General features: G+C 48.9%; 1 protein-coding gene across 2 annotated transcripts in view; it reads left to right on the forward strand.

The window, feature by feature from the left end:
• Window positions 1-4,526: 4,526 nt before the first annotated feature.
• The window catches only part of LOC105558691 (KAT8 regulatory NSL complex subunit 1), a 16,056-nt gene continuing 8,556 nt past the window's right edge, over window positions 4,527-12,026 (forward strand). Inside the window, exons 1-2 of one of the 2 annotated variants that reach the window (XM_012006516.1) lie at window positions 4,527-5,113; window positions 10,058-10,366. The gene's annotated coding sequence lies outside the window, so the exon portion shown is untranslated. Of the gene's footprint in view, window positions 5,114-5,598; window positions 6,420-10,057; window positions 10,367-12,026 lie in introns of those variants that run through there. The other variant, XM_012006515.1, reaches the window with a different exon arrangement.

The following is a 12,026-nucleotide window of genomic DNA, read 5'->3' on the forward strand; positions in this document are numbered from 1 at the left end:
CTTTCCGAAAATGGAACAGATTACACGAAATCGAGAGATAGTTAAAAGCGCGGTGCGTAAACGAGATGTAACCGCGACAACGTACCACGGTTTACTTTCATATTTTAGTTGAGTTAGTCTCATAAAATATCCATGTACATGTTAATAAAGAGCCGTCGCCTCAACGCGCAATTCGTTTCTCATTACAAGTTGTAGAAACTTAATAATTAATCTAGTAGCGTTACTTGTCACGGATAAAGGAGTCCAAATCAATAGCGTTTTATCCTTACATTCTTCACGATCGAGTATTGGAAACCGACAACGCAAAAACAATACCACGCACGGAGCGACTCGCGCCACTGCTTGCCGGCTCGACATTCGGCGAGCGAGTGAGAGCGTGGCGACCTTCAGGTACAATGATGGTACGCAAAAACATCGTACGTCACCGCGCCGAGTGAAAAACAACAAAAAAACGTTGAGATTTCGTTGGCCCATCTACATAATGGAAAATTCCGTACTTATCACTCACTCGCCGAACGTCGAGCCGGCAGGCAGCAGCGAGAGTTGTTCCGTGCGTGATATTATAATATTTTTACGTTACCGATTTTCAAGACTCGATCGCGAAGAATGTAAGGATAAAACGCTATTGATTTGTACACCATATCAGTGACAAGTAACGTTACTCGATTAATTATTAAGATTCTAAAACTTGTAATGAGAAACGAATTGCATGTTGAAACGACGGCTCTTTATCAACGTGTATATAGAAATTTCACGAGACCAACTCGTCTAAAACATGAATGTAAATCGTGGTACTTTGTCGCGGTTACATCTCGTTTACGCACCGCGCTATTAACTATCTATCGATTTCGTGTAATCTGTTCCATTTTCGGGGAGAGAAATTTGTGCGACTTCGGCGTTCACGGCGTAATTCGCTCTGTCGTTCTTCGCAATTCGAACGGGCAGGAAGTAAAGAACGTCGCTTACTGCATATCACATCGTATTTTACATCGCGTACGGGAGAGTCCGAAATTTCACGCGATCAATTTTCGCGAGTGAATGCTGTGAGTGTAAGTGCAACAAGAAAATCTGAGAGGAGGAGCAGGCCTTGGCGGCATCGTGCAACGGCAGAGAAATCGTAAGGTAAGTGTCTTACATTTTTGTTATTTGCTACTTGTACAAAATGAATCATCTGTTCTGTGCTTTCATTTTATTTATTCAAATGATTCTAACGAGCATTCGAATAAGTGTTAGAGACAAAACCATACGTATAAAATTTTGTGAGTTTATATTTAAAAGGAACACTTTCAGTATTCTATATAATATTGTTTTAATAAATACCTATTTTTTAAAATATAAAGTATATTTAATACAATAGTTTCGATTTTGCATAATTAGTCTATAATATAATAATCGTATACATTTTGTATTGTTACAGTTTAACATATACATATAGTTATAGCGATGTACAACTTTGCTGTTGCGACTCGTATCAGTGAGTGACATATTACTTTTTATTTTAAAGTGACGTTGCGCATATACCTCTCTCTCTCTCTCTCTCTCTCTCTCTCTCTCTCTCTCTCTCTCTCTCTCTCTCTCTCTCTTTGCGTGTGTACAAATTCTTAAAAATACATAATGCTTGAACACAAACAGCGCGCGCGAAGCGCGCGTTCTGTCATGTCTAGTATTTCTAAATTGTAAACCTTCATTTAAGGTTTGAAACTCTGAACCTAAAAGAGAAGTGAAGCATATTGCGCTTCGAGAAAATCAATCGGTATCGCGGAGAAGGGCCGTAACATCTCTTTTGTAGTAAGGGACAAGCGCGCGCTTCGCGCGCGCCATTTGCTCTCTTTCAAAATTCATAATGCGCAAATATTTTAAATGTATTTATTGTCTATAAAATACTATAGAAAACGATAGAATGTTTCTAGACGCAAAGAGCACATTATATTATAGATTAGGCTTGATATAATTGTTACAACGTTACAGCATTGCCGTAATGTTGCTGCAATGTTCTGTTTTTGGGTTATTGGGAATGAGTTTAGCAACAACTGTGCGTTCCCAAAAGCATCAGATAATATTATAGTGCTGTAAATTTTAAAATTACATTTACATACATGGGTTATTCACGTATTTTGTTGACAAATGTTAGCACAAACTTCTTGTTTGTGTACGTAGACAAAATCCATATATCTGTTGTAAACTAATTTATTCCAGCACACAGAGAGAAAGGTTTCTTTGGATTTAGTATTCCTATTTATTTGGTTGAAATTTGTTTCATTAAAACAATATATGCTTATACGAAACATTATATGTTTTGAATAAAAATTTTGTTGTTTTATTCAAACAACCTGTATTATTTGATAGAAAAAACACTATTATTTAAAGTAATATCTTTCAATGAAATAATTATATTATTTGGCCAGGCGCTTATAAAGTTTGGTGCTGCCACTAGATGGCCGCCGAACTCGTAAGTAAAATCGCGGCAGCTATGATATACATAAGCGACCGCATCAGCAGACGCAGTTTAATCGTTTAATGGTCTATTTTTTATTATGACTGAACATAGTGTACTAATTCAGTGTTTATCTTTCTTCTTTTAATGAAGGGAAAATTCTAATGTAGAGGGAGAAAGATGTATGCATATACATTTGTTTCACATACATATTTTCTATCAAACGATAATGTTGTTTGAATGAAACAATAATATCGTTTAGATTAAAGAGAATATTCCTTTCGTTTCAAACAAATATTTTATTTCTGACAAAGATATATATATATTATTTCAAATTCAAACAATCGTACTTGTTAATTCAAACATTGATTTGTTTCGACCATTTTAAATATCAAATTTGTTTGGATACAACAAAATTTATTAAATCCAAAGAAATCGTTTTCTCTGTGCATGTATCGAGGATCGAAAAGAGTATGTATAATACATCAACAGTTGTCACGCCTCAATTATCTTCAGACTGTCACGGCTCCAGAGATAATCATGAAACTTTATCCACGGTTGATAACTTTAAGCAGTATATGGTAATATACTGTTGCAAGATATGGTAACTGTATTCTAAATCCTCTGAGAGCGGCCACGCTGGCGTTTTACCACAGTATAACTAGTATGCCCACTCGCTCTTTTGTTTCACGTTCGCGCCGATCCGTACTGCGCATCCGACATGTTTTTATTCTGACCAATCACAGGATTTTTGTACGTGTGTTAGTACAAAGTAGGTGTGACATGGAAAAATTCGCAGTATTGATGAATAACGCGTAAATACATTTATACGTTGGAGCAAGTAATTACATTAATTACTTTTATTAGAACATTTTTTTTTATAGGCCATTTCCATTTACAATAAATAATGTACGCCAGTTCGTATGCGCCTTTCCTGGATACGATCCTGAAAAGGGTCCAGGCACTTTTAGCCGTTGATACACTGTTGGCGCGAATAAAAACATGGCGGAAAATTGAGAACGCCCAGATCAAAGGTGCCGACAGAGAGTGGGCATACTGGTTATACTGTGCCTCGTCTACATAGAAGTCGTAAAGTTGTAGTCGTAAGAATAGTCGACAATGATTGGTTAATTCTTATGTGTCTGATTGAATTAACCAATTACAGTCGATTATTCTTACGACTGCGACTCTGCGACTTTCATTGTAGATCCCGCATAAGCCTTAAGTCGGAAGAAATTATCCAATTACAGACATTTATTCCCCTCAGTCTCACGTGTGCTTGGATAAATTCTTACGGCTTAAGGCTTATGCGGGGTTTACAATGAGAGTCGCGAAGTCGTAGTCATAAGAATAAGGCTGGGTCTACATTGGATGTCGTAAGTCGTGTCGGAAGAAATAGACCAATCACAATTCATTATTCTCCTTAGGCTGGGTCTACATAGGATGTAGTAAGTCGTGTCGGAAGAAATTGACCAATCACAGTTCATTATTCTTCGACCGTAAGGAGAATAATGAACTGTGATTGGTCAATTTCTTCCGACACGACTTACTACATCCTATGTAGACCCAGCCTAATAGACTATGATTGGTCAATTCTTATATGTCTGACGGAATTAACCAATCGCAGTCGATTATTCTTACGGCTTATGCGGGGTCTACAATGAGAGTCGCAGAGTCGCAGTCGTAAGAATAATCGACTGTGATTGGTTAATTCCGTCAGACACATAAGAATTGACCAATCATAGTCGACTATTCTTACGACTACGACTTTACGACTTCTATGTAGACAAAGCTTTACTATACCTATTGTAGACCCGGCCTAAGAAAGCCTTCTATTCAAGCCCTAAAGCTAAGGCTGGTATTCATAAGCCAACGGCACACGATACTATTTTTCCTACCAGATTGGTTACGAGAGCTAGTAAAGACGTAGAGTTTTAGATCAGGTGACTTAAAGCTAAACTCTGATTGGCTCTCGTAAGCAATCCAGTAAGAAAAATTGTATCGTGTGCCGTTGGCTATAGTCCATTCTTACATTTAAGATCATCTTAAGAATACTCTTAATGTGTTTTTAACCCATCACAGAGCCGTATTAGCCTTTTAAGACAACACTTAAGATTATTTTGAAATAAGAATCGACTATAAATACCGGCCTAAGCATAGCGCGGGACGCGATCAAAATTGTGCAAATCTGCGTTATCCACTTGGCAAAACGTGGATATTGGCTACGTAGTTGATGTCCACGTTTTCTAATGTTCCCAGAGGGCGTATCGCACTCGAGGATCACATAAAACCCGGCTGTGGCAGCTCTCAGGCTTCCCTCTGTTATTAGCGTTATTAGCCTTTCAGAGGCGCTTATCATCGACAAAAGAAGATTCAGGATACGGACCTAAATCTTTTCGGTGCCAAAGTATCGCATCTCGTATCGATCGACCAATTGGGGCGCCAGACGGCACTCGACGCGCCACCTGACGGCGACACTATGTAAATCGTGGGGTCGACGAATAAACCAGAAAACTCCGTATGTATATCTGATGCAAGCCTCGGACGACAGGTGCAATAGTTGCGCGCCGCCCGAGCGGGTCGCTCGACCCGCGCGTAAAAGCAGCGGAGAGTGTAATATCTCATCGATTGCGCCACGTCACACGGTTCTGCGTAACAGCGAGGAAACTTTAGTATAAGGTATTCCGATTATTAGTTGTAAATTGTCAGCGCGCGCGCGCAAAGTATGGCCTTCTCGCGAACATACGGAGCGCCGTAGTGAAATGTCTCCGATCGTCGTTCGATCGGCAATCGCCCGCCTACGTCGCGCGGCGCGACGCGATGCCATATTTGGAAAGGACGGGGGCCTCGAAGCGAGGTCGCAGTCCGCGATAACGCGTCGCAAACCTTGTATCGAGACGTATTGGTAACTTTTGAAAACACAAAACGTGCGAGAGAAAGTGAGAGAGACAGAGTTGAGAGAGAGACGCGAGGAAAATTGCGCGTGAAACTACCGGGACGGCCGAGGCTCGCGTCGAATTTGGCGCCCGCGCGAAGCGCGCGCGGCCCCGGCCAATTGCGGGTCGCCGCGCACGCGCGGCAGCGCGGTGCGCGCTGCCGCCTGCACGCGGCTACGGCGGGCTTGCGGGTCGGACTTTAGCATCGGACGTTGCGGTAGCGGCAAACGAATCCGATTGGGCGGCGTGGCCCACGAAGGCCACATCCGGCCAGCGGCGCCGCAGTATTGGTCGATCGCGCGCGACAGCATCACGGCCGATGGCGGCGAGCGAAGTTGGTCGGATTTCCTATATATATTATTGATAAATAGCTCGCGTCGTTGTCGAGTGCGACTTTCCGAAGCGGCCTCGAGGAACGAGCCCGACGGTACGACGGGACGTGCGCGCGCGCGCGCGGGTGTGTGTGTGTGTGCGTGCGTGAGTGATCGTGCTCGGGCCCGATCGCGCGTGGTGCAACGACGACGGTTACCTCGGCACCGTGCGCGAGGCTTCGTTTCGCGCGACGGTGCCCCGTGCGTGTCCCCCGAGCGTGCCTCTTTTTTTTCTCGCGCGTGGAAGGAAGGAAGCGGCGCGGCGGCCCGCGCGCCGCGGGACGGCCGACGTGCACGTACGACGTAGCGTGACGACAGTTACGTGAGAAGGGACAGAGAGAAGAGGAGAGGGAGCGCGAGAGAGCGATACGTACGGGAGGAGAGGAAGCGAGAGAGAGGAGAGAACGCGCGCGCGTCGCCTCGCAAACGGAGATCGGCGGTGGACGAGAGCAGCCGAGCGCGAACGACGGGGATTATCGTGCGCGTTTCTGGGTGTGACGGACGTGCTCGGACGTTCTCGCAGTCCGGTATCGGTGTGCGGCTCGTACCGGCGACATCGTGCACGAGGTGGTGTTGTGCGCGAGAGTGGCCCCCGCAGGGCCGGGGCTCGGGCAGCGTTCCCTCGCTAGAGCCTGCGGCGCTATCCCACGAGAGCATGCCGAGCCCGGCCACGAAGAGGTGAGAGCGAGCGAGATAGAGATAGGGAGAGAGCGGGCGAGCGAGCGAGAGAGAGCGAGAGAATGAGCCTGAGCGCGCGCGTGAGAGAGAGAGTGAGAGGGGGAGAGACGGAAAAAGAGCGAGCGAGCGAGAAAGGAAGGAGAGCGCGCGTTGTAACCCGTGAATCCGAGGGAAGCGACTACCTTCGAGGCCTGTTTTTTTTTGCTCCGCCATTGTACGTCGCGAGACGATCGTCTCCGGTGGCGGCACCGCCGAGGGAGCCGCTCGTTCTTATGCGGACGACGCGCGGGCGTGTTCCTGCACGGCGTCTTCGGCCGTTCGAAGCGGTAACGAGGAGGAGGAGGAGGAGGTGGCGGCGGCGGCGGTGGTGGCGGAGGAGGAGGAGGAGGAGGTGGCGGCGGAGGATATCGGTCGTCGTCGCGGCCCCCGGTCATACCGCCTGCGTGTTCGCGTGTTATTGTTCGGGTGTGCTGCTCCACGACGCGGCGACGGCGTAGAACGCGCTCGATACTCTCTCGCCGTCGTCGCGGGAACGAGACGCGGGAGCCGCGCGGCGCGCGGGGCGAGGGGGAGGGCAATAGTGGCCGATTCCGGGTAGAGCAGAGTGGCGCGTCCTTTCGCGAGGAGGCGGCAGCGCGACGGCGCTGAGGGGGAGAGGTCGACGCGAGTTACCGCCGCGCTCCTCGTCATTGTCGCCGTAGCGCCTTCCGTTACGGGAGAGACTCGCTCGCGAGGCGAGTTGGCACGAGCCGGGGGCCCCGTCGGGCCCAGTCGATCCCTCCGACCTCCCGCGGCCGCCGCGTTTGCCGTTGACCGGATGGACGGACGCGGGCGGCAGCGCGAGCTGGCGGCTCCCCCGAGTCCGGAGCGCGTTCGTCGGGAAGAAACGTGCGGCGTCGACGCGGCGCGTTATGCAATAGACGCCGCGCGCGCGGCCGACGACGGTGACGAGGAAGCGACGACCGCGGCGCGGCTCCGTTCTTTTTCATTTATTCGCCGCGAGCGTATCACGTGGTAATGCGTCAGACCGTGTGCCGCTGCTTTAATTTACCTGCGTTACGAGCGCGCGCGTCCGTGTGCGTGCGTGTTGCGTTACGTTGCGTTACGTTGCGTGTGTACGTCGCGCGGCGTGATGATAAAATTAAAATACGGCACGTCGCGCCGGAAGGCGCGTGTTGTCTCCCCGCAAGCGAGAGAGAGAGAGAGAGAAGAGAAATCGCAACCCTCGGGAAAGCCCCCGGGCTCGGATTCCCGTTTTCCCTCGCCCTCCGGCGCCTCCTCCCTTCTCTCCCGCTCTCGCCCTCCTGCCGGCACTCCCGGTCGAAGTCTCCCTTTTCCCTTCTCTCTCCCCCCCGTCTTCCTTCCCTCCCCCTCCGGATCCTTTTTCCTTTCGGGCTTTTGCCCGCTCTCGATTCCTCGTTCCGCGGTCGCCGTCTTTCTCTCTTCCGCTCTCTCGATCTCTTCTTCCTTCTTTTTTTTCTCTCCTTACCCCGCTCGCCGAAGCTCGCGTCCGTCGCTCCCTTTGTCTCGCCTCGTCGCGGTCGGCAATATACGCCCGATTGCCCTGCCGCGGTGAAATATCGGGCCGCTTCCGGCGCGATTGCACGCGCCGCGACGCGTTCGTGCGCGTTCCAGCTTCCTCTCGTCGCGCTGTTTTTCGCGTCGCGCGCGCGCGCGCGCGCGCTAGACACGCGGTAGCGCGCCGATCCCCGTTCGCGCGAGCCGTCGCGCCGAGAGAGAGAGAGAGAGATTACTTACCGCGCGCGTGTACGCGAGCTTTAAAAATCCCGAGTTTAACAACATTCCGCTTTGCGCGGCGGCAGATCGGAGGAGGACGCGTGCGCCGGAGCTGCCGCCCGGCGCTGACAGCGAAACGCCTCGATAAGCGGGAGCGACGAGGAAAAAAAGGGGAGGAATTTGATTGATAGGCGACGACCGCGCGATCGCGGATCAGCTGGCCCGGTTCTCGGGCGCGGGGAATGAGAGGCTCGAAGAAAAAAAGAGAGGGGGGGGAGAGAGAGAGATCTACGCGATCGAAGAGTTTACCCCGTTGCGTCTGTTGAGATTTCGTTGTTTGCGCCGGGCGCGCGGTCGCGTGAATCGCTTCGCGATGGGTGGCCGTCGCCGTGTCGTCCGCTGTCAATTGTTCTCGACCCGCTACCCCCCCCCCCCCCCGGTCGATATTTGCCGATTTCATTTTTATGCCGCGCGGGGGAAGGCGGCCCGCCGCGAGGTCCAAGCGGATCCGGCTACGTTTGTTGCGCAATGTTAACCACGCTGCCGCAAACACTGTAACTATAGCAACGCCACGGCCGTCGTAGACGCACTTTGGAAGGCTGAATGGCAGAGGACAATCCGCAAACGTTTAAGACTGTCTCAGTCATAGACGTAGGGCAAGGCAGAGAGAAACGTAAGTCGTGAAAGGCTGTTGTATACGACTTACGTTTCTCTCTGCCTTGCCCTACGTCTACGACTGAGACAGTCTTAAGCGTTTACGGATTGTTCTCTGCCATCAGCCGAAGCCTTGGGGTCAGTTCTGCGTCTTGCAATAAAGCGAAAATGCCGCGAAAGCGAGCGGCTTTGTCTCTTTCCAACGGGACGGTTGGAAAGCCGGTCGCTTTTAGCATCTTCGCCGTAGCGCAAGGCACAGAATCGACAACCCTTGTCGCGCCGGCGATCGATATCGCGTCGCAGGCCGAACGAGAGGAGATCGAGATCCGCCGCGTTTCTTCGCCGCCAATTCTCGCCGCGTCCGCCCTCGGACGCACGTGGCGCGCTAGAAAGTGGCCGGGCGTTTCGCGCCAACCGCGGGAGCGATTGTTAGACTCGAGTGCCGTTAACGATGCTCGTGAGATTGTAAAAATTCGATAAGATAGAGCTGTCTGAAAATCGAACGTCGCGGCGCGTCGCCGCGCGCGTGACTCATCCCGTCGAACGGCCCGGGAGAATCCGTCCCAGCTGCGGCCAGTGTGCCGCACTCGGCTCTCGGGGGGGAGGGGGGGACATTCGCCGGGATTCGCGAGCATCGTCTCGAGTCTCCGCGGAATTTCCGAGGCGGGCGAGACGGCACGGAAGTTGAGAAACCCGCGAGGCAAAGACCTGTGTCCACGACGCCCAGAACTTTGTCCAAGTTCTAGCCGTTCCATGTAAGCCGCGAGTTGTCTGGCCACACATTTTTCCGAAACTTGGACCAAGCTCTCTAGCATCGTGGACGCAGGCCTGTGGCATCGCGGTCAAGCTCCTCGCAAGAGGAAAGAAAACGGGAGCGGATTCGCGCGCGAAATGAAAGTCGCGCACCTCCCCCCTGCTGCGTCGAGATGCGTCTCGGGCTCGGATCATGAATCCTTTCCTCTAGCGTGAACTCGTGAAACAGTTTATTGTCGAATATTGAATTCCTCGATGAAACGTTTCACTTTCCACGAGTTCACCGCGCGCGCGCGCGAAAGAGAGAGAGAGAGAGAGAGAGAGAGAGAGAGAGAAGATTCATGATCCCAGCGCGAACCGCGGCCGAGTACTCGGCCGTAAACCGCTTTCCTAGAAGTAAGCTAACGATCGTAGCTTTCGCTGCGGAAGCGAAGCGCGAGCGTAGGGCCCGATTCCCCTAGCGTTGTCTCACTTTTTTCTCTCCCCTTTTCCAGGACGCGTTCGCAGAGGAAGAACAGCACGCGGCGCGTGATGCACCAGATCGCTGCTCCTGCCCGGACGCGGCCGGGAATATTTTAACGGCGACCACGTCGTCGAGCGTAGCCGAGCGGTGCGCGAGGGCAGTCGCGGATACTGTGCGGGCACAGAGTCTGACTCCGGGAAGTTGTCGCGCTGAAATTGAGCGACTCGTCGTCGTCGTCGTCGCCTGAGACGTCTTCGTTTACGCCGCGAGTGGAGACGCTGGGACACGCTTAAGAGGACACCGGTCAAGCATGCTACGCCTCCTCGCACGTGAAGACGAAGTGAGTTGAAGCCGCTGTCTCTCGCCGGCCCCGCTTCTCCCGGGACAAAAGTCTACTGCGAGCGCTGCGCCTCGCGGCAGTTATCTGTGTGGCTTAAAAAATGTTACGTAATTTTGCGTAACGAATAGATAACTCCGTTTGAGCGCGCGATTAAAGGGCCCGCGGCGCGCTATTGAGTCTTTTTTCCCGCGCTTGTTCCACCGAAAGATACGCGCAAACCTATTTTAGGCCTGTTCTTTATTAAGCCTTGTGTCCACGATTCAAGAACTGTGTCCAAGTTCTAGTTCCGAGAAATGCGTAGCCAATCACCTTGCAGCTTTTATGGAATAGCTGCAGGTTGATTGGCTACACATTTCTCGAAACTAGAACTTGGACAAAGTTCTTGGATCGTGGACACAAGGCTTTACTGCACTACTGAACTAGTGCAATAAGTTAAAATGAAACAAATAGATTACCTCTCATTCCAACTCATTGCACCAGTGTGCACTAGTTCAGGAGTGCAGCAATAAAGAACAGACCCTTAGTCGACTTTTACCACCTCTACAACACAAAAACTTATATCTCGACGACGATCTTTCAATCCACAGCAGCTAATAAGTCCGAAAAAAACGGCTCACACATTACAGCTGTTATGATTTGCGTGGCGAGCGATTTTTATCTTTTGACTTTATGTTTAAATTATATTTTATACACTGAAGATGGCCTAGAGAAAAGCCGAAACGTTTGTATTTTTATATTTTGAATATATGAGAATTTTATTATTGTGACACTACACACAGAAAAATATTATTGTACAGTCAAGAAAAGTAATTACTCAGTTTAATTTATTCTGTTTAAGTAATAGTTTGCTTCAACGAAGAATATTTTCTTAATAATAGTTTCAAGATATACTTGTTACTAGTCTTAGAAAAGCCTGCCATCTTATACTCAAAGAAAGAATTTATTCTTCTTTGAAGAAAATTATAAAACTTATCGAAGAATTCCGTATGCTTCTTTTAATAAAATCAGAAGAAACAAAGTTGTTTTGCTTCAAATAATTCTATGTATTCTTGTTTGAAGTACTAGACTTACTAAGAACCAGAATATGTTTTGAGTAAATATACATGTAATACTTACGACGACATTATGATAGATTTGTGGATATATAAACTTGGAACAAATAATATTTGCTTGCAGGTAGTATATATTTTTCTGTGTGTAACACCTAGTCAAGGCTCTTAGCCCTTTTGTTCATTGATTGTTATTTTTAAGTCCTCGCTTCCGCGATCTCACCGAAAATTGGCGCGGTAAAACCACAGATATCTATACTATATACTAGATCGCTAACTCCCGTCAAATACATAGCCCCAAAATCTATGTACTGAATTCTTGCGCAACGTTGGTAGACAGCAGTCGCGTTTTAATTGGTTAATGTTATGTACGGTCATGGTCAGGAAGGTTGGCCGACGTTTTGCTATAATCTCTCGCGCGAGAAACTAGCTAGGAAATAAGTAAATAATTCTAGAGCTTGACTCTTGAATCATTTGCAAAAGAAACGTACGCTAAAATTCTGTCCTCACAAAGGAATTGAAAGTCGAACGGATATTTGCATAGCTTTTATTTAATCGACTTGCAATTCCTCTGTAATAGCGTTTTCGATTTGCTGACTCGACCCGACTCC

This window comes from Vollenhovia emeryi, unplaced genomic scaffold (assembly GCF_000949405.1).
Source record: "Vollenhovia emeryi isolate VEMERY1.0 unplaced genomic scaffold, V.emery_V1.0 DF939321.1, whole genome shotgun sequence".
Lineage (NCBI taxonomy): Eukaryota > Metazoa > Arthropoda > Insecta > Hymenoptera > Formicidae > Vollenhovia > Vollenhovia emeryi.